The 21,355-nt window shown below is 46.2% G+C and overlaps 1 long non-coding RNA gene across 1 annotated transcript; it reads right to left on the bottom strand.

Moving 5' to 3' along the window:
• Window positions 1-5,534: 5,534 nt before the first annotated feature.
• Window positions 5,535-15,834, bottom strand: LOC115459010. The gene is made up of 3 exons (XR_003940190.1): window positions 15,795-15,834; window positions 7,916-8,011; window positions 5,535-5,714 (listed from the first exon to the last, which is right to left on the bottom strand). It is a non-coding gene; the product is annotated as an uncharacterized LOC115459010 (long non-coding RNA).
• Window positions 15,835-21,355: the final 5,521 nt, after the last annotated feature.

The following is a 21,355-nucleotide window of genomic DNA, read 5'->3' as shown; positions in this document are numbered from 1 at the left end:
AAGCTGAAATCCAGATCCTCCAGGGTAGCATTTTCTGAAATGCTACCTGTGCCACGCGCAGGGCCCAAGAGACAGGCAGAGCTCCAGAGTCTCAATGCGTGGATGAGACGATGGTGCAGGGAGGAGGGCTTTAGCTTTGTTAGGAACTGGGCAACATTCTGGGGAAGGGGGAGCCTATTCCGAAAGGATGGGCTCCATCTTAACCAGAGTGGGACCAGCTGCTGGCATCGGCGTTTAAGAAGAGATAGAGCAGCTTTAAACTAGAAATGGGGGGAAGGCCCGACAGTCACTCAAAAGAGCATGGTTCGGGATACGGTATCTTTCAAAGATATCACCATAACAGGGAAGATAGAGTATCCTGATAGTGAGGTTGCAAAGAGATTGTAGTAGATCGGGGTATCTTTAAATAACAATAAAAATCAGACAAAAGATTGCCAATTAATACTGTCAAGTACTAAGCATGATGTACTTAGGAACAACGAACATAGTTGAAATGTCTATATGCGAATGCCAGGAGCCTAAGAAATAAGATGGGGGAGTTGGAATATATTGCACTAAATGAAAAATTAGATATACTAGGCATCTCTGAGACCTGGTGGAAGGAGGATAACCAGTGGGACACTGTCATACCGGGGTACAAATTATATCGTAGTGATAGGGTGAATCGGATTGGTGGAGGGGTAGCATTGTATTTAACGAGAGCCTTGAATCAAATAGATTGAAAATTCTGCAGGAAACAAAACACTCCTTGGAATCACTGTGGATTGAAATTCCATGTGCCAAAGGGGAAAAGGATAGTGATAGGAGTGTACTACCGTCCGCCTGGCAGGACGAACAGACGGAATGCGGGAATGTTAAAGGAAATCAGGGACGCAAACAAACTGGGGCAACACAATAATAATGGGGGATTTCATTACCCGCATATAGACTGGGTTAATGTAACATCTGTACACGCAAGGGACATAAGATTTCTTGATGAAATCAAGGACAGCTTCATGGAACAGCTAGTTCAGGAGCCGACAAGAGAAGGAAAAATACTAGACTTAGTCCTTAGTGGTGCTCATGACTCTAGTGCAGGGGGGTAACGATACGAGGGCCGCTTGATACAGTGATCATAATATGATCGGTTTTGATATTGGCATTGAAGGAAGTGAAACTAGGAAATCAAGTACGCTAGCGTTTAACTATAGAAAAGGTGATTACGACAAAATGAGAAAAATGGTGAAAAAAAGACTGAAAGGAGCAGCTCGCAGAGTAAAAAACTTGCATCAGGCGTGGATGCTGTTTAAAAACACCATCCTGGAGGTTCAGGACAAATATATTCCACGTATTAGAAAAAAGGGAAAAAAGACTAAACGTCAGCCGGCGTGGCTAAACAGTAAGATAAAGGAAATCATTAGAGCCAAAAAACAATCCTTCAGAAAGTGGAGAAGAGAACCAACTGAAAGTAACAGGATAGATCATAAGGAATGCCAAGCCAAATGCAAAGCGGAGATAAGGAGGGCAAAAAAGGACTTTGAGAAGAAATTAGCGTTGGAAGCAAAAATACATAGTAAAAATTTTTTAGATACATTAAAAGCAGGAAACCGGCCAAAGAGTCGGTTGGGCCGCTGGACGAAAATGGTGTTAAAGGGGCGATCAAGGAGGACAAAGCCGTAGCGGAGAAATTAAATGAATTCTTTGCTTCGGTCTTCACCGAGGAGGATTTGGGGGGGACACCGGTGCCGGAAAGAATATTTGAAGCGGGGGAGTCGGAGAAACTAAACAAATTCTCTGTAACCTTGGAGGATGTAATGGGTCAGTTCAGCAAGCTGAAGAGTAGTAAATCACCGGGACCTGATGGTATTCATCCCAGAGTATTAATAGAACTAAAAAATGAACTTGCGGAGCTACTGTTAGAAATATGCAATCTGTCCCTAAAATCGAGTGTAGTACCGGAAGACTGGAGGGTAGCCAATGTTACTCCGATTTTTAAGAAGGGTTCCAGAGGAGATCCGGGAAATTATAGACCGGTGAGTCTGACGTCGGTGCCGGGCAAGATGGTGGAGGCTATTATTAAGAATAAAATTGCAGAGCATATACAAAAACATGGACTGATGAGACAAAGTCAGCACGGATTTAGTGAAGGGAAGTCTTGCCTCACCAATCTAATGCATTTTTTGAGGGGGTAAGCAAACATGTGGACAATGGGGAGCCGGTTGATATTGTATATCTGGATTTTCAGAAGGCGTTTGACAAAGTGCCGCACGAAAGACTCCTGAAGAAATTGCAGAGTCATGGAATCGGAGGTAGGGTATTATTATGGATTAAGAACTGGTTGAAAGATAGGAAGCAGAGAGTAGGATTGCGTGGCCAGTATTCTCAGTGGAGGAGGGTAGTTAGTGGGGTCCCGCAGGGGTCTGTGCTGGGTCCGTTGCTTTTTAATGTATTTATAAATGACCTAGAGATGGGAATAACTAGTGAGGTAATTAAATTCGCCGATGACACAAAATTATTCAGGGTCGTCAAGTCGCAGGAGGAATGTGAACGATTACAGGAGGACCTTGCGAGACTGGGAGAATGGGCGTGCAAGTGGCAGATGAAGTTCAATGTTGACAAGTGCAAAGTGCATGTGGGTAAGAGGAACCCGAATTATAGCTACGTCTTGCAAGGTTCCGCGTTAGGAGTTACGGATCAAGAAAGGGATCTGGGTGTCGTCGTCGATGATACGCTGAAACCTTCTGCTCAGTGTGCTGCTGCGGCTAGGAAAGCGAATAGAATGTTGGGTGTTATTAGGAAGGGTATGGAGTCCAGGTGTGCGGATGTTATAATGCCGTTGTATCGCTCCATGGTGCGACCGCACCTGGAGTATTGTGTTCAGTACTGGTCTCCGTATCTCAAAAAAGATATTAGAATTGGAAAAGGTACAGCGAAGGGCGACGAAAATGATAGTGGGGATGGGACGACTTTCCTACGAAGAGAGGCTGAGAAGGCTAGGGCTTTTCAGCTTGGAGAAGAGACGGCTGAGGGGAGATATGATAGAAGTGTATAAAATAATGAGTGGAATGGATCGGGTGGATGTGAAGCGACTGTTCACGCTATCCAAAAATACTAGGACTAGAGGGCATGAGTTGAAGCTACAGTGTGGTAAATTTAAACGAATCGAAAAAAGAAATTTTTCTTCACCCAACGTGTAATTAGACTCTGGAATTCGTTGCCGGAGAACATGGTACGGGCGGTTAGCTTGACGGAGTTTAAAAAGGGGTTAGATAGATTCCTAAAGGACAAGTCCATAGACCGCTATTAAATGGACTTGGAAAAATTCCGCATTTTTAGGTATAACTTGTCTGGAATGTTTTTACGTTTGGGGAGCGTGCCAGGTGCCCTTGACCTGGATTGGCCACTGTCGGTGACAGGATGCTGGGCTAGATGGACCTTTGGTCTTTCCCAGTATGGCACTACTTATGTACTTATGTATGTCTTTTGAACTGGCTTTCAGTATATGTTCTGAATATGTTTGGCCTTGATGGACCTCAGCTGTCTCTTTTCCAAGTTGAAGATCCCTAACTTCTTTAGACTTTCCTCATTTAAGAGGAGTTCCATCACTTTCATAATTTTGGTTGCTCGTTGTACTTTTTCTAATTTTGCTATAAGCTTTTTGATATGGCAACCAGAATTGACTGCAATACTCAAGGTGAGGTCACACCATAGAGTGATACAGAGACATTATAATATTTTTGGTCTTTACTGTCCACCGCCATGGACAGAAGATTTCAGGGTATTGTCTAGAATGACACCAAGATCTTTTTCTTGAGTGCTGACTCCTTAGGTGACCCCCAGCATCAAGTAATTATGATTTGGACTATTCTTCCCAATGTGCATCACTTTGCATTTCTCCACAATACATCTCATCTCCCATTTGGTTGTCTAGTCTTCCAATTTCTGAAGGTCTTCCTGCAATTTTTCATAGTCCACAAGTGTTTCAACAACTTTGAATAGTTTTGGTCATCTGCAAGTTTATTAATCACCTCACTTCTTCCAGTTTGCAGATCATTTATAAATATGTTTAATATTACCGGTCCCAGTACTGATCCCTGTGGCATTCCACTATTCACCCTCCTCAATTAAGAAAAATGGCCACCTAACTCTATATTCATTTTCCATTAATTAACCAGATCTTAATCCATAAGTGAGCGTTGCCTCCTATCCCATGACTTTATTTTTCACAGGAGTCTGTCATGAAGAGCTTTGGCCAAAGCTGAATCTGTTGAGTGTAAATACTTTAATGCAACAAGAGACAGAATCCATCCAGGGACGTATCCACAAACCAGTTCTAAAAGGGAAAATTTAGCACTGGGTAATCTAGAACCACAGAGGATTGAGAGATAGGGGTGTGCAGGCAAAAATTTCATTTTGTTTAATTTCCTGTGGGTTGTTTATAGATTTTTCCAGCTTTTTTTTTGTTACATTTGTACCCCGCGCTTTCCCACTCATGGCAGGCTCAATGCGGCTTACATGGGGCAATGGAGGGTTAAGTGACTTGCCCAGAGTCACAAGGAGCTCCTGAAGTGGGAATCGAACTCAGTTCCTCAGGACCAGAGTCCACCACCCTAACCACTAGGCCACTCCTGCAAATCACCCCGAACTCAACTGATCACAACCTAAATCCCTGATGGCAAAGTGCAACCCCCATACAGCATCACCTAACTCAGCCCCTAACAATCTGGTAACAAAAATTGGCAATGTTCCTCCTTTCCAAAAACCTGAGTCATTCTGTCCTCCCCCTGTAATTTACTGGGGATATTTGTGGTATACCTTTGAGGCAAGAGCAACCTCACTCTGTTTACAGCCCCATTGCGTTGAAGCAAAGGTAGTTATGATCACTGGACAGGACTCTTTGGAGTAGGGAGAAGAGCACCCCACAACCTCAGGATCATGGCAGTAAGAAGCATTGAAACAGAGAAAAAATGAAGGCAAGTAAAGACCCTGTGGCCTAACCAGTTACAACGTCTTCCAGATTGCACAGAAGTAGGCTGCTCTCTTCGAACAAGGGGGCAACCCAGGATAAAGTTGTTTCCTTGAGGAGCAGAGAAATGAATCCTCAGAAACCACTGGAAACACTTTATAGGGAACCTCTAATGCAGAGCTGTCAAGTTACCCAGTTCCAGGAGAGAGACGTTTGGCCAATCCTGGTTTCGAATTTAAACCCTAAAGCATTGTGGGATATATAGTCCATGATTCTACCCATTAAAATCCAGGCTGCAGACCCTGTAATATATTAGCAAGTAATTTAAAAGTAGAACCCAGTTTCATACCCAAAGTCAGACAGAGGAGAAATATTGGGCTTAACCACTGCCCAAAGGGTTTCACCATAAAAGGGAGGGTGAGGATTTTTACAGCTATCCCCTCTGTGAAGAAGGGTGGAAGATGATTGAGAATGAGGTGGAGAATATTTGTGTACAGCCTCTGGGGTCTCTCTCAGCCCTGTCAATCTGAGATACTTGCTACAAATATTAACCTCATTGTATTTAGACAACAATAAGACAATCACTGAATGATGCTGCAAAGGTTTTATTTACTCTAATAGAAAGTAACCAGAGCTCCGGTAATGTCACCGGGAGTCCCTGGAGGGCTGTGGGAGTAGAGGGTACAGGGGTGGTGTCCTCAGGCTGGAGAAAGACTCTTCTGAATTTCAACAGTGAGGCTGGTCCAAAATCAAGTACAGGTCTGGTTCACTAGAGGAGGAGAGAGAAGTGGAAAAGCATGAGCAGAACCAGGGGGAATATCTCGCCCCCACCTCACAACATCATATAGAGCACTAACACTCCTACCTAGATCCTGAAACTCAGAGCAGTGGAAGGAGTTCCTGATATGTCCTCAGCTATGTAGAGTCACAGAGCTCAGAGCAGGAGTTATTAAAACAAACTTGGCTACAGTCCCAGTAAAAAGCCCTCAGAGGAGTCTCAAGTCACAGTAGAGAACATTTTGAAGAGTGCCAACCTTATTAATTTTTGAAATATGACCTATTAGATCCCACGACTGCCTCATGAATAAGTCCTGTGACTCTAAAAAGGGCTTCCATTTATCCTTTATTGAAGGGGTGTTCTGGATCTTACTCAGGTTGAGAGCTATCGTCCTATTTCATCTTTGACATCATAAATATTGGTGGCGGAGCCGGTGGTGGGAGGCGGGGCTGGTGGTTGGGAGGCGGGCGATAGTGCTGGGCAGACTTATACTGTCTGTGCCAGAGCCGGTGGTGGGAGGCGGGCTGGTGGTTGGGAGGCGGGGGATAGTGTTGGGCAGACTTATACGGTCTGTGCCAGAGCCGGTGGTGGGAGGCGGGCTGGTGGTTAGGAGGTGGGGATAGTACTGGCCAGAATTATTACGGTCTGTGCCAGAGCCGGTGGTGGGAGGCGGGGCTGGTGGTTGGGAGGCGGGGATAGTGCTGGGCAGACTTGTACGGTCTGTGCCAGAGCCGGTGGTGGGAGGCGGGGCTGGTGGTTGGGAGGCGGGGATAGTGCTGGGCAGACTTGTACGGTCTGTGCCCTGAAAATGACAGTTACAAATCAAGGTAAGATATACATAAAAAGTAGCACATATGAGTTTGTCTTGTTGGGCAGACTGGATGGACCGTGCAGATCTTTTTCTGCCGTCATCTACTACGTATGTTACTATTTATAAATATTGCTTAACATGTTGTATTCCTTAGGTATTCAGGGTAGTGTGTTGGTTCTGCTCTATTCTATAGAGCCTTTTAAGGATGGTCTGTTATCACAACAGGTGTCTCTCATGGTTCCACCATTTCTGCAATATTTAATATTTAATGCCAATCTGTTGTGTATTGCCATGATCGGAAGTCCATTATCATCTCTATACTGATGATACTCAGTTTTGTTTTCTTGTGCTGCAATTCCTTTCTGATACTTTGTCTTTTCTGACAATCTACTTGCAAAACTTAAGCGCCTGGTGAAATGCCAATAGATTAAGGCTGAATCTAGGGGAAACTCTGAATATGTTTGTCTATTCATTTTGAATCTGGGACTTGGCCTGGTGCAGTAAACTTTGCAGGAGCTGAAATTGCTAATATTAGAGAGTGAAAGTACCTCAGAGAAACCTTGGACTCTGTTATCCTTCAAATCTGAAGAAACGGTTCTCTGAAGATAATTTTCGGACTGTTCTGCAAGCTCTGGTACTTACAGTATTGGATTACTGCAATTTTCTGTACTTAGGCCTCTTGCCATCAGTGACTGATTTTTAAATCTTTGAGAGCTGATGATTCTCCCTCACTAACCTGTTTTAGCTTCTATCAACCCTCTCGTAGTTTGCCTTCTATTGATAAGTGCTTATTGAATATTCCGTCATCTAAACATGTCAAGCATGTACACCACTTTGGGCAATTTGGTTACTGTGATTTTTAAATATTTTAACTAACGAACTAACTAAATCTCACTGTAATACGGAAATGCACACTCTACGTTTTTCAGTGACCGTCTTGTGTTAGGGGGATTTGGTGTCACTACACTTGTGTCAGTGTGATATTGATACACTATGGAATTTATTAATTTCATTTATCTGAGAGAACTAAGCAGGACTGTGAGATTTTCATGTACATACTACCTAGTTGTATATATGGTAATGGAGTTATACTAATTCACATTCTTTTGGTCTGGTGTCCTTTTCCTGTTTCCCTGGGTTTCCATCTCAGTCAGATTTAGCCTCCTTTGGGCTGTGGTGTCAGGAACCTTCATTCAGGTGTTGCTCCCTGAGGTTTAATCCCCCTCACTGGTAACCCCATTTCCATCCCACCCACCCATTTCAGCTCCTAAACTCTGCCTGAGAGGCACAGATGCAGCTCCTGTGATAGAGAAGGGAGGGGTATTGCCAGGGGTCCAGTGATACCCTGAATTATTTTCTTTCTACGGAGCTCAATACTCACATTTTCTCTCATGGTAGACTAGAAGATTCTCCCGTACGCATTGCACAACAACAATCCAGAGCTTCTATAAGTGATAATTTCCTCTCATATTTAGTTCTGTAAATATAAGACACAGAGATTGAGGTTTGTACACAGAACACACACCAACCCTCACCGATGACAGAACATGGGGCCAAAATTAGGAATGCTTTGTGCAATAACAACGATGGGACCTGACGCAGCTTTGCAAAACATGTCATGTTGGCTCAAGTCCAAAATAATAATCAAGAAGCTTTAAGATACATGAAGTATGAATTTTAAAATAATTATGACAAGATAAGTTTTGATATTTTGGATTTCTGTGATAAATTTGGGACCGAAGAGAGACAAGTGAGTTATCATCAAGAAAATTTTGCCTGTTCTGGAGTCTATACAGGGGAGAATGTTTCCTCTTACAGCTTACTAAAAAAATGATTCAGATCCTGGTATCACCTCAGTGGCAGCAACACACAGTCCCTCCACTGCCAACTACTTGTCAAGCAAACCACAACCCTGCAAGGAAGGTTATTCCGAGTCTGTAAACCTTCCAAACCAGATTCATACCATCTCCACGTCATGTCCCACTCTTCTACAACTTGTCTCAATTTCCCCAGGCATCTAATCACACTTGCAGATGCGACAGGGGTGGTCACACAAGGCCCCATGCTCCTTGGGGCCTTGCATCTCTGCTACGTCTGTCCTCCTGTCTCGGAACACCTTCCTTCTCCGTACCTTAATGTGCATCTACATTTCCTTTTGATGCCACTTCCTGTTTCTGTAAGGGTAGGATGCAGCAATGAAGAGACTCTGGGCTCAGCAGCTGATGGGATATGAAAATCACTGCTGCTGTATGCCACTCTCTACTGAAATGTGGTGGATGCACATCAAAATATGGGTAGAGGTGGTGATAATAGCTTATGGTGGTGGGTGCTAGCAGGGGTAGGGGCCCCTCTGAAGTGGTCTGCATTCGGCACCCCAATTGCTAAGACCGGTCATGAATGCGTACTTCCTGTTGCCTTGTGAGCAGGACCTGAGAGGAAACTTGCCATACACTTAAGATGTGAGACCTGGCAGCACAACACTGTTCTTTTCACTGCTGAGGGAGTGTTAAGAAAAGGAGATGCTGGACTGAGGGGGACAGAGAGGGGAGATGCTGAGCCAACAGAGGAGAAATGCTGGATAGAGGGAAGGAGAGAAAAGGAACCTGATGATTGCATTTGATAGGGTGGTAGAGGGTCTGATGCTAGGGTTGAGGAGGAGAAAAGGGCCGATGGTGGCAGATCTAATCTACTACTACTTAACATTTCTAGAGCGCTACTAGGGTTACGCAGCGCTGTACAATTTAACAAAGAGAGACAGTCCTTGCTCAAAGAGCTTACAACTTAATAGACAAGTGAACGGTCGGTCCGATAGGGGCAGTCAAATTGGGGCAGTCTGGATTCACTGAACGGTAAGGGTTAGGTGCCGAACGCAGCATTGAAGAGGTGGGCTTTAAGCAAAGACTTGAAGACGGGCAGGGAGGGGCTTGGCGTAAGGGTTCAGGAAGGTTGTTCCAAGCATAGGGTGAGGCGAGGCAGAATGAGCGGAGCCTGGAGTTGGCGGTGGTGGGGAAGGGTACTGAGAGGAGGGATTTATCCTGTGAACGGAGGTTACGGGCGGGAACGTAAGGGGAGATGAGGGTAGAAAGATAGTGAGGGGCAGCAGACTGAGTGCATTTGTAGGTAAGAAGGAGAAGCTTGAATTGAATGCGGTATCTGATCGGAAGCCAGTGAAGTGACCTGAGGAGAGGGGTTATGAGTATATCGGTTCTGGCAGAATATGAGACGTGCAGCAGAGTTCTGAACAGACTGAAGGGGGATAGATGGCTAAGTGTGAAGCCGTGAGGAGTAAGTTGCAGTAGTCCAGGTAATGAGAGCGTGGACGAGAGTTCGGGTGGTGTGTTCAGAGAGGAAAGGGCGAATTTTGCTGATGTTAAAGAGGAAGAAGCGACAGGTCTTGGCTATCTGCTGGATATGCGCAGAGAAGGAGAGAGAGGAGTCAAAGATGACTCCGAGGTTGCGGGCAGATGAGACGGGGAGGATGAGGGTGTTATCAACTGAGATAGAAAGTGGAGAAAGAGGAGAAGTGGGTTTTGGTGGAAAGACGATAAGCTCGGTCTTGGACATGTTCAGTTTCAGGTGGCGGTTGGACATCCAGGCAGCAATGTCGGATAAGCAGGCCGATACCTTTGCCTGGGTCTCCGCGGTGATGTCTGGTGTGGAGATACAGTTGGGTGTCATCAGCATAGAGATGATACTGGAAACCATGAGATGAGATCATGGAGCCCAGGGAAGAGGTGTAGATTGAGAAGATTGCCAAGTTTATATACCACACAAATCCCATCATGATATTCTAGGCAGTTTACAATACAAGAAGTTGCACAGAAGCAGGATAGAACAGAATAGTAAGATTAACAAAAGGTCTTCAGTTTCTTATACAACCATGCATAGTTACCTAACTTTGGTAAAGAATTCCATTCAGTAATAGCATCAATCTGATGTTTAAATCTTATATTTCCAAAAACCGGGTACCTCAGTACTAAATTTTCCTGCATTCTGACAGAATTATTTAAAGTAAATGTGAAAAGAACTGACTTAACAATTCATAATTCCCATACAGCACTTGATAGACCAAACAAAGCACTTTAAAAATGATTCGTGCAGGAGTGGAAGTTAGTCGGATCTGATGGGGGTCTGGGAGAAAGGGGATAACTGCAGACCTGAGGATTGGATAAGGGGGCTGAAGTGGGAGATTGCAGAGAGATGAGAGAAGAGGTGAGTAGAGAGAGAGATAATTGGAAGGAATAAAGGTGCAGAGAAGAAAGGAGAGAAAGGGTGGTGAAGAAACAGAAGCAAGAAAAAGGCTGGGGTAAGGACAATAGAAGTGTCTGACAGATGTACTTGCCTGCCTTCAAGCCTGCACAACTACCTAACTGCCTCCCCGCCTGCCTACCAGCTCATCTATCACCTACCAGCCTCCCTGACCATGGCCCCTTTACACATTCTCTAAATCGCCCTGTCCCTTCCTAATCTTTTCTCCCTCCCCCCACCGCTGTCCACCGCAGGTACTCATTGCCCACCCTGTCCCCTCCCATCCTACTCACTACTGCATTGCCATACCCACACCGTCCCACACCACCTCACCATCTCTTCTATCCCCCCACTCCTTCCTAGCTCTCAACCTTCAACACTTCCTTCCTGCCATTAGCCCATTCCCATTCCTAGTAAGCTCATCCCGTCTTCGTCGCCTTCGTCGCCCTACCTCCCCCACCCTCCTCCGCCTCTCCTGCTCCTTCTCCTACTATCGGCCGGAGACATTAATCCCAATCCAGGCCTCTACACATGCCCTCGTCTTATCCATGCAAACGCTTCCGAGACATCTCCAATCTCATTCCTGTTCCCCTCCTTCCCCCTTCTTCCCCCCCTTCTCATGCGCCCTGTGGAACGCCCGCTCCGTGTGCAACAAACTTCTCCTCATCCACGATCTCTTTATCTCCCGCTCCCTTCATCTGCTCCCCTAACTGAAACCTGGCTCACCCCCGATGACTCGGCCTCAGTCGCGGCTCTATGCCATGGAGGCTCTCTCTTCTCCCACACCCCCCACCCAGTCGGCCGCGGAGGAGGTGTCGGGTTACTACTCTCACCTGCCTGTAGTTTTCAACCCCTCCCCCTACCACAATCTCACTGCTTCTCATCCTTTGAAGTTCACTCCATCCGTCTATTCTACCCGTTGCCACTCAGAATTGCAGTCATCTACCGCCCCCTGATAAATCTCTCTCTTCCTTCCTCACTGACTTCGATGCCTGGCTTTCTGTTTTTCTTGACCCCTCATCTCCGTCCCTCATTCTCGGAGACTTTAACATACACGTTGACGACCCCTCCGACTCTCACGCTCCTCAGTTCCTCACTAACATCCTCCTTCGGTCTCCAGCTGTGCTCCACCACCCTATTCACCGCGATGGCCATTGTATTGACCTCGTCCTCTCCTTTTCCGGCTCACCCTCCAATTTCCACACCTCGGCTCTTCCTATCTCTGACCATCACCTGATCACCTTCACCCTCCTTCACCCCCTCTCAGCCCCGCCCAACATTAACCACTACTTCTAGGAATCTCCAGGCTATTGACCCTCCCACCTTATCCTCTAGTATTTCTGATCTCCTCCCCTCTATCATGTCCTCCGAGTCTGTCGACAAGGCTGTCTCCACTTATAATGCCACTCTCTCCTCTGGACACCCTCGCACCATCCATCTCCCGTCCCACAAGGCGTACTAATCCTCAGCCCTGGTTAACCCCTGCATTCGCTACCTTCGTTCCTGCGCCCCATCTGCTGAACGCCTCTGGAGGAAATCCCGCACCCATTCAGATTCCCTTCATTACAAATCATGCTATCCTCCTTCCAGTCCTCCCTATTCCTTGCCAAACAGGACTACTACACCCAATTAACCAATTCTCTCGCTCCAACCTTCGTCGTCTCTTCGCCACCCTTAACTCCCTCCTCAAAGTGCCCTCCCTCCCCCCCCCCCCTCTCTCCTCAATCTCTGGCTGACTACTTCCACGACAAAGTGCAAAAGATCAACCTTGAATTCACTACCAAGCCACCTCCTCTCTCTCTTCAGCCCCCCCTCAACCAACCAACTAACTCTTTCTCCTCCTTTCCTGTTATCACCGAGGAGGAAACCGCCCGCCTCCTTTCCTCCTTGAAATGCACAACCGTTCCTCGGATCCCATCCCCACCAACTTACTGACACCATCTCTCATACTGTCACCCCCTCCATCTGTCATATCCTCAACCTCCTCCTCCCCTCTCTCACTGCACTGTCCCTGACACCTTCAAGCACGCCGTAGTCACACCTCTCCTCAAAAAACCTTCACTTGACCCGGCCTGTCCCTCCAACTACCGCCCCATCTCCCTCCTACCCCCTCCTCCAAAATACTTGAGCGTGCCGTTCACAGCCGCTGCCTCGATTTCCTCTCTCAGGCCATCTCGATCCACTTCAATCTGGTTTTTGCCCTCTACACTCGACATAAACAGCACTCTCTAAAGTCTGTAATGACCTGTTCCTTGCCAAATCTAGAGGCCATTACTCCATCCTTAATCTCCTCGATCTATCCGCCGCTTTCGACACTGTCAATCATGACTTACTTCTTGCCACACTGACCTCATTGGATTCCAGGGCTCTGTCCTCTCCTGGTTCTCATCCTATCTCTCCACCGTACCTTCAAAGTACACTCTCATGGATCCTCCTCCACCCCCATCCCACTCTCTGTCGGAGTTCCCAGGGATCTGTCCTTGGACCCCTTCTTTCTCAATCTACACCTCTTCCCTGGGCTCACTGATCTCATCCCATGGGTTCCAGTATCATCTTTATGCTGATGACACCCTAGCTCTCCATACTAGACATCACCATGGAGACCCAGGCCAAGGTGTCGGCCTGCTTATCCGACATTGCTGCTTGGATGTCCATCCACCACCTGAAACTGACATGGCCAAGACCGAGCTTATCGCTTGAACCGATATACTCATATCATCCCTCTCCTCAAGTCACTTCACTGGCTTCCGATCAGATACCGGATACAGTTCAAGCTTCTCCTTCTTACCTACAAATGCACTCAGTCTGCAGCACCTCATTACCTCTCTAGCCTCATCTCCCCTTATGTTCCCGCCCGTAACCTCCGCTCACAGGACAAATCCTCCTCTCAACACCCTTCTCCACCACCGCCAATTCCAGGCTCCGCCCATTCTGCCTCGCATCACCTTACGCATGGAATAAACAAACATAGAACACTAGCAAAGCTATACACAGGCTACAAGCCAGACGGTGCCTAAGCTAGCTTTCCAAACAAACATAGAACACTAGCAAAGCTATACACAGGCTACAAGCCAGACGGTGCCTAAGCTGGCTATCTACACTAGGAACAATCACAGTCTTGGGAAAGTGGCTAGCAAGGGCGGCTAGTCTAACATTAGGACAAACACAGTCTTGGGAAAGTGGCTAGCAAGGGCGGCTAGTCTAACACTAGGAACAAACACAGTCTTGGGTAGTGGCTAGCAAGGGCGGCTAGTCTAACACTAGGAACAAACACAGTCTTGGGATAGTGGCTAGCAAGGGCGGCTAGTCTAACACTAGGAACAATCACAGTCTTGGATAGTGGCTAGCAAGGGCGGCTAGTCTAACTAGGAACAATCACAGTCTTGGGATAGTGGCTAGCAAGGGCGGCTAGTCTAACACTAGGAACACACAGTCTTGGGATAGTGGCTAGCAAGGGCGGCTAGTCTAAGACTAGGAACAATCACAGTCTTGGGATAGTGGCTAGCAAGGGCTAGTCTAACACTAGGAACAAACACAGTCTTGGGATAGTGGCTAGCAAGGGCGGCTAGTCTAACACTAGGAACAAACGCAGAGAACTAGCAGAGCTATGCACAGGCTACAAGCCAGACGGTGCCTAAGCTAACTAGTCATGCTCTGGAAACAAACACAGACCTAGCAGAGCTATGCACAGGTTACAAGCCACACGTGCCTAAGCTAACTAGTCTAAACAAACATAGAACACTAGCAAGCTATAACAGGCTACAAGCCAGACGGTGCCTAAGCTAGCTAGTCCAAACAAACATAGAACACTAGCAAAGCTATACACAGGCTACAAGCCAGACGGTGCCTAAGCTGGCTAGTCTACACTAGGAAACAATCACAGTCTTGGGATAGTGCTAGCAAGGACGGCTAGTCTAACATTAGGAACAAACACGTCTTGGGAGTGGCTAGAAAGGGCGGCTAGTCTAACACTAGGAACAAACCAGTCTTGGGATAGTGGCTAGCAAGGGCGGCTAGTCTAACACTAGGAACAAACAGTCTTGGGATAGTGGCTAGCAAGGGCGGCTAGTCTAACACTAGGAACAACACAGTCTTGGGATAGTGGCTAGCAAGGGCGGCTAGTCTAACACTAGGAACAAACACAGTCTTGGGATAGTGCTAGCAGGGCGGCTAGTCTAACACTAGGAACAAACGCAGGAAACTAGCAGAGCTATGCACAGGCTACAAGCCAGACGTGCCTAAGCTAACTAGTCATGCTCTGGAAACAAACACAGAGACTAGCAGAGCTATGCACAGGCTACAAGCCCACGGTGCCTAAGCTAACTAGTCTAAACAAACACACAGCACTAGCAAAGCTATACACAGGCTACAAGCCAGACGGTGCCTAAGCTAACTAGTCTACAACACACACAGCACTAGCAAAGCTATACACAGGCTACAAGCCAGACGGTGCCTAAGCTAACTAGTCTAAACAAACACACAGCACTAGCAAAGCTATACCAGGCTACAAGCCACGGTGCTAAGCTAGCTAGTCCAACAAACATAGACACTAGCAAGCGATACACAGGCTACAAGCCGAGTGCCTAAGCTGGCTAGTCTACACTAGGAACAATCACAGTCTTGGGATAGTGGCTAGCAGGACGGCTAGTCTAATTAGGAACAAACAGTCTTGGGAAAGTGGCTAGCAAGGGCGGCTAGTCTAACATTAGGACAAACACAGTCTTGGGATAATGGCTAGCAAGGGCGGCTAGTCTACGTTAGAACAAACACAGTCTTGGGATAGTGGCTAGCAAGGGCACTAGTCTAACATTAGGAACAAACACAGTCTTGGGATAGTGGCTAGCAAGGGCGGCTAGTCTAACATTAGGAAGAAACACAGTCTTGGGATAGTGGCTAGCAAGGGCGGCTAGTCTAACACTAGGAACAAACGCAGAGAATATAGCAGAGCTATGCATAGGCTACAAGCCACACGGTGCCTAAGCTAGCTAGATTAAACAAACATAGAAACTCACACAGAGCAAACACTGAAACTGTGTACAGAGCACTCCATACACCAGGACCTTTAGAATGATGCAAAGGCCAGGACTGTAGTCCCATGTGATTAATAAGCCCTCAACACCAGAGCCACAGCTGCAGCAATCACCTTGCAACCAAACAGAGGCTGACACACAGAGCAGTCAGCCCTAGGAAAACAGCGGGAGCCACTTGGATACTGGCAAAGAGGAGTAGGCGGCAGCCATCTTGGAAGAGGCAAAGCCCACACAGGTGAGGTTCAGTAGGGCAATCAGCACCCTGAGCCGAGAGAAACTAAGACAGAGACAGACACAGAGACAAGCAGAACCAGCACCCACTGACTCCCAGAAACAGGGTAAGTCTGAGGGTTGTCACGGCCACGGACGGGACAAAACCAATAGAACCAGGTTATCTGTCATGACCCTCATTTTACCTCTCTCCTCCTCAACTCAGCTGGAGTAAACTAGTCTCATAGCATAAATATGAAGAGAAAGGAGTAAACTTTACTCCCTTGTGGGTATGTAGACAGGTCTCAGCCTAAGTAATGCAGAAAAGCTTGTCATCTCTGTATTTTCTTGCACCAGATTCCACTTTACCATAGCTTTAGACAGATGGACATGGTTTTATTTTTCTATTGTTATTATCCAAATTCTGCTATGGTACCTTCCACAAAGAGAACTGTGGCCAGGGGTGTTCTGGTAAATTTTTAACAACGGCTCTCTCTCTCTCTCCGGGCATAGCCGGCTCTGAAATTTTTTTTTTTTTTTTTTTTGGGGGGGGGGGGGGGGGGGGGGGTGGGTGGAATACATGCCTCTCTCTCCCCTCCCTGTGCGGGCATGCTAGGCATACGTTTGCCGAGCCCCACCACCAATAAATGGACTGCCAACATTCTCTGCTGCTTGTTTCTGGCTCTGAGCAGCAGGATGGAACCTTCTTGCGCTTGCATGAAAAGTCCCAGCCTGATGCTCAGAGCCAGAAACAAGGAGCAGGGAGCAGCAGCAGTCTATTTACTTGGCTAGTGGGGCCAGCAGCACTGTCAGCAAAGTAAAGAGAATTCAGGAGGGGGTCCAAGCACAAAGGGAGTCAGTTGTTAAAGTAGCCATGGAGGACCCTACTTTAACAACCGGCTCCCAAAATTCTTAAAAACTTAACAAACGGCTCTCGCGAGCCTGTGAAGCCCCTCCAGCACACCATGACTGTGGCTGATGAGAGAGGTGGGTCTTCTAGACCAGTTTAACTGGTACCTTATGAAGAAGATTAAAGGTAAAAACTAATATCCCAGATGCTTCTTCCTCAGTGAGGAAGATGCAGAGCAAGATAATTCTTGTGCCAGAACTAATATAGTCTTCACCTCACGAAACACAAACAGCAGCTGAGCAGCACTCCCCGCGGCCCCACACAACAGGTACAGGAGCCAGCATAGTGCTCTGCACCAGCAAGCAGCAGCCCAGGTAAAATAAAAAACATCTATTTTTAAAATTTTAATGTGTACAGAGTGACTCAGAGTGTAATCAAAATGCTGGCTGGTGATGGGCTTCTGGGTGGGGTCAGTACTTCACTGCCTAGAGCAAAAAAGATATATTTAATCATTAATAATGATGGCTCTGGTGATGGGCTTCTGGGGGGGGGGGGGGTGGACTTCATGCCTAGGGCAAAAAAAAAAAGGTATATTTAATCACTAAATATACCTGTTTTGCCCTAGCAGTGAAGAGCCCCCCCACTCAGAAACTCACCAGCAATACATTTTAATAGTGACCAGGTTCATTTAAAAAGGTTGTCTATTTTTCATGTTGGTGTGGGTTTTTGGAAGTGGATGGTCTCTGCAGCCTAGGTTAAAATTTGTTTAAAAGTGTGGGTGGTCTTCTTTGGTGGGGGGATCTGCAGTTCCCAGAACATTAAAAAAAAAGTCTTATATTTAATGTCATGGGGGGGGGTTGGGAGTACTAAGCTACAAGGAGGGGTGGGGTGTGTAAGATAGGGCTAATACTTAACTATGGGATGGATGGTGGGGAAGGGAAGGATAGATACTGGGCTACAGGGATGGATGGGGGGTAAAGTGAGAAGACGGGCTGATTCTGGGCTATGGGATTGGATGGGGGGTAAAGTAGAGAAGAGACGGGCTGATTCTGGGCTATGGGATGGATGGGGGGTAAAGTAGAGAAGAGATGGGCTGATTCTGGGCTACAGGGATGGATGGGGGTAAAGTAGAGAAGATACGGGCTTTCTGGGCATGGGATTGATGGGGGTAAAGTAGAGAAGAGACGGCGATTCTGGGCTACAGGGATGGATGGGGTAAATAGAGAAGATGGCTGATTCTGGGCTATGGGATTGGATGGGGGGGTAGGGAAGGGAAAAGCTGATGTTGGATTACTTGGATGAATGGGGGGCGTAAGGGAAAGGAAAGATCTTTGTTTTATGTTTTTGTGATAGTTTTAAAGCTATGTGTGTTGAATTGTGATCCGCTTAGAATTGCAGAGATAGTGTGGTATAGAAATTAGAAAATAAATATTTCTAATTTTTGGTCTTTTATTCTGTAATTGACGAGGGTTGGTCTGTGGGTCTGCATGTGACTGAGCAGTGAAGGATATGTGCCAAACTGTGGCAATTTTATTTTGTCAGCATCAGAATAGAGAAAAACAGTAGAGCCAAAGGAAGGGAAAAAGACTTCAAAGATATTTTACCTGTTTTGCTTAATCAGGCATTTACATTTGTTATAAAACCAAAGTTTGAAGGATATAGGCAAACGTATCAACACACATAACAGAATCCTGCAATATAATTACAGCAATGGCAATTATAGAAGACTTATATCTGGTCAAGTTTGATATGGCATAATGTAATTTATTTAAAATATTGTTTTTTTTTCATTTCCATTAAAGTATTATGTGGTTTATGATGATACAGGGCAACTGTTGGGCAAGCTACTTAGAAATCCATCATCAAGTGCATTCTAAGGCATTATTTTGTAGTATCCCAAGAACACTACTCATACTTATATACATAGTGCCCACCCATATTAGCTCTGGGCCCACCCAAAATGTCAGGTCTGGCTACGCCACTGTATCCAACTGAAACAGCTTTAGACTTGTTACAGATGGACCAAGAATTTAAAAAAACGAGAATGTGGATTGCTTTGTTTTGAGTGAATGGGGATGACGGCTGTGCTGGTAAGGGGAAACTTAGATTGTCCTAATTGGCTTCCTTGCTTACAGTGGACTAGACAGGCTCACTTCCACTCCTGTCTATTAAACCTCCTTGCAGCATAATAGGTTTGCTTGATGTGATTTGAGTGTATGGGCAATGACGGCTGCATGGGGAGTGGAAACAGAGATTAACCAAATTGGCTTCCTTGCTTACAGTGGACTAGACAGGCTCACTTCCACTCCTGTCTATTAAACCTTGCAGCAGATAATAGGTTTGCTTGATGTGATTGAGTGTATGGCAATGACGGCTGCATGGGGGAGTGGAAACAGAGATTAACCAAATTGGCTTCCTTGCTTACAGTGGACTAGACAGGCTCACTTCCACTCCTGTCTATTAAAACCTCCTTGCAGCAGATATAGGTTTGCTTGATGTGATTTGAGTGTATGGCAATGACGGCTGCATGGGGAGTGGAAACAGAGATTAACCAAATTGGCTTCCTTGCTTACAGTGGACTAGACAGGCTCACTTCCACTCCTGTCTATTAAACCTCCTTGCAGCAGATATAGGTTGCTTGATGTGATTTGAGTGTATGGCAATGACGGCTGCATGGGGAGTGGAAACAGAGATTAACCAAATTGGCTTCCTTGCTTACAGTGGACTAGACAGGCTCACTTCCACTCCTGTCTATTAAACCTCCTTGCAGCAGATAATAGGTTTGCTTGATGTGATTTGAGTGTATGGCAATGTCGGCTGCACGGGGTAGTACAGAGATTAACCAAATTGGCTTCCTTGCTTACAGTGGACTAGACAGGCTCACTTCCACTCCTGTCTATTAAACCTCCTTGCAGCAGATAATAGGTTGCTTGAGTGATTTGAGTGTATGGCAATGACGGCTGCATGGGGAGTGGAAACAGAGATTAACCAAATTGGCTTCCTTGCTTACAGTGGACTAGACAGGCTCACTTCCACTCCTGTCTTTTAAACCTCCTTGCAGCAGATAATAAGTTTGCTTGATGTGATTTGAGTGTATGGCAATGACGGCTGCATGGGGGGTGGAAACAGAGATTAACCAAATTGGCTTCCTTGCTTACAGTGGACTAGACAGGCTCACTTCCACTCCTGTCTATTAAACCTCCTTGCAGCAGATAATAGGTTTGCTTGATGTGATTTGAGTGTATGGCAATGACGGCTGCATGGGGGAGTGGAAACAGAGATTAACCAAATTGGCTTCCTTGCTTACAGTGGACTAGACAGGCTCACTTCCACTCCTGTCTATTAAACCTCCTTGCAGCAGATATAGGTTTGCTTGATGTGATTTGAGTGTATGGCAATGTCGGCTGCACGGGGTAGTAGAAACAGAGATTAACCAAATTGGCTTCCTTGCTTACAGTGGACTAGACAGGCTCACTTCCACTCCTGTCTATTAAACCTCCTTGCAGCAGATAATAGGTTTGCTTGATGTGATTTGAGTGTATGGCAATGACGGCTGCATGGGGGAGTGGAAACAGAGATTAACCAAATTGGCTTCCTTGCTTACAGTGGACTAGACAGGCTCACTTCCACTCCTGTCTTTAAACCTCCTTGCAGCAGATAATAAGTTTGCTTGATGTGATTGAGTGTATGGCAATGACGGCTGCATGGGGGGTGGAAACAGAGATTAACCAAATTGGCTTCCTTGCTTACAGTGGACTAGACAGGCTCACTTCCACTCCTGTCTATTAAACCTCCTTGCAGCAGATAAGGTTGCTTGATGTGATTTGAGTGTATGGCAATGACGGCTGCATGGGGGAGTGGAAACAGAGATTAACCAAATTGGCTTCCTTGCTTACAGTGGACTAGACAGGCTCACTTCCACTCCTGTCTATTAAACCTCCTTGCAGCAGATAATAAGTTTGCTTGATGTGATTTGAGTGTATGGCAATGACGGCTGCATGGGGGAGTGGAAACAGAGATTAACCAAATTGGCTTCCTTGCTTACAGTGGACTAGACAGGCTCACTTCCACTCCTGTCTATTAAACCTCCTTGCAGCAGATAATAGTTTGCTTGATGTGATTTGAGTGTATGGCAATGACGGCTGCATGGGGAGTGGAAACAGAGATTAACCAAATTGGCTTCCTTGCTTACAGTGGACTAGACAGGCTCACTTCCACTCCTGTCTATTAAACCTCCTTGCAGCAGATAATAGGTTTGCTTGATGTGATTTGAGTGTATGGCAATGACGGCTGCATGGGGAGTGGAAACAGAGATTAACCAAATTGGCTTCCTGCTTACAGTGGACTAGACAGGCTCACTTCCACTCCTGTCTATTAAACCTCCTTGCAGCAGATAATAGGTTTGCTTGATGTGATTGAGTGTGGCAATGACGGCTGCATGGGGAGTGGAAACAGAGATTAACCAAATTGGCTTCCTTGCTTA

Source organism: Microcaecilia unicolor, unplaced genomic scaffold (genome assembly GCF_901765095.1).
Source record: "Microcaecilia unicolor unplaced genomic scaffold, aMicUni1.1, whole genome shotgun sequence".
In the NCBI taxonomy this organism is placed as follows: Eukaryota; Metazoa; Chordata; class Amphibia; order Gymnophiona; family Siphonopidae; genus Microcaecilia; species Microcaecilia unicolor.
Note: the sequence above shows the minus strand (reverse complement) of the source record. Positions and strands in the feature narration are given on the sequence as shown.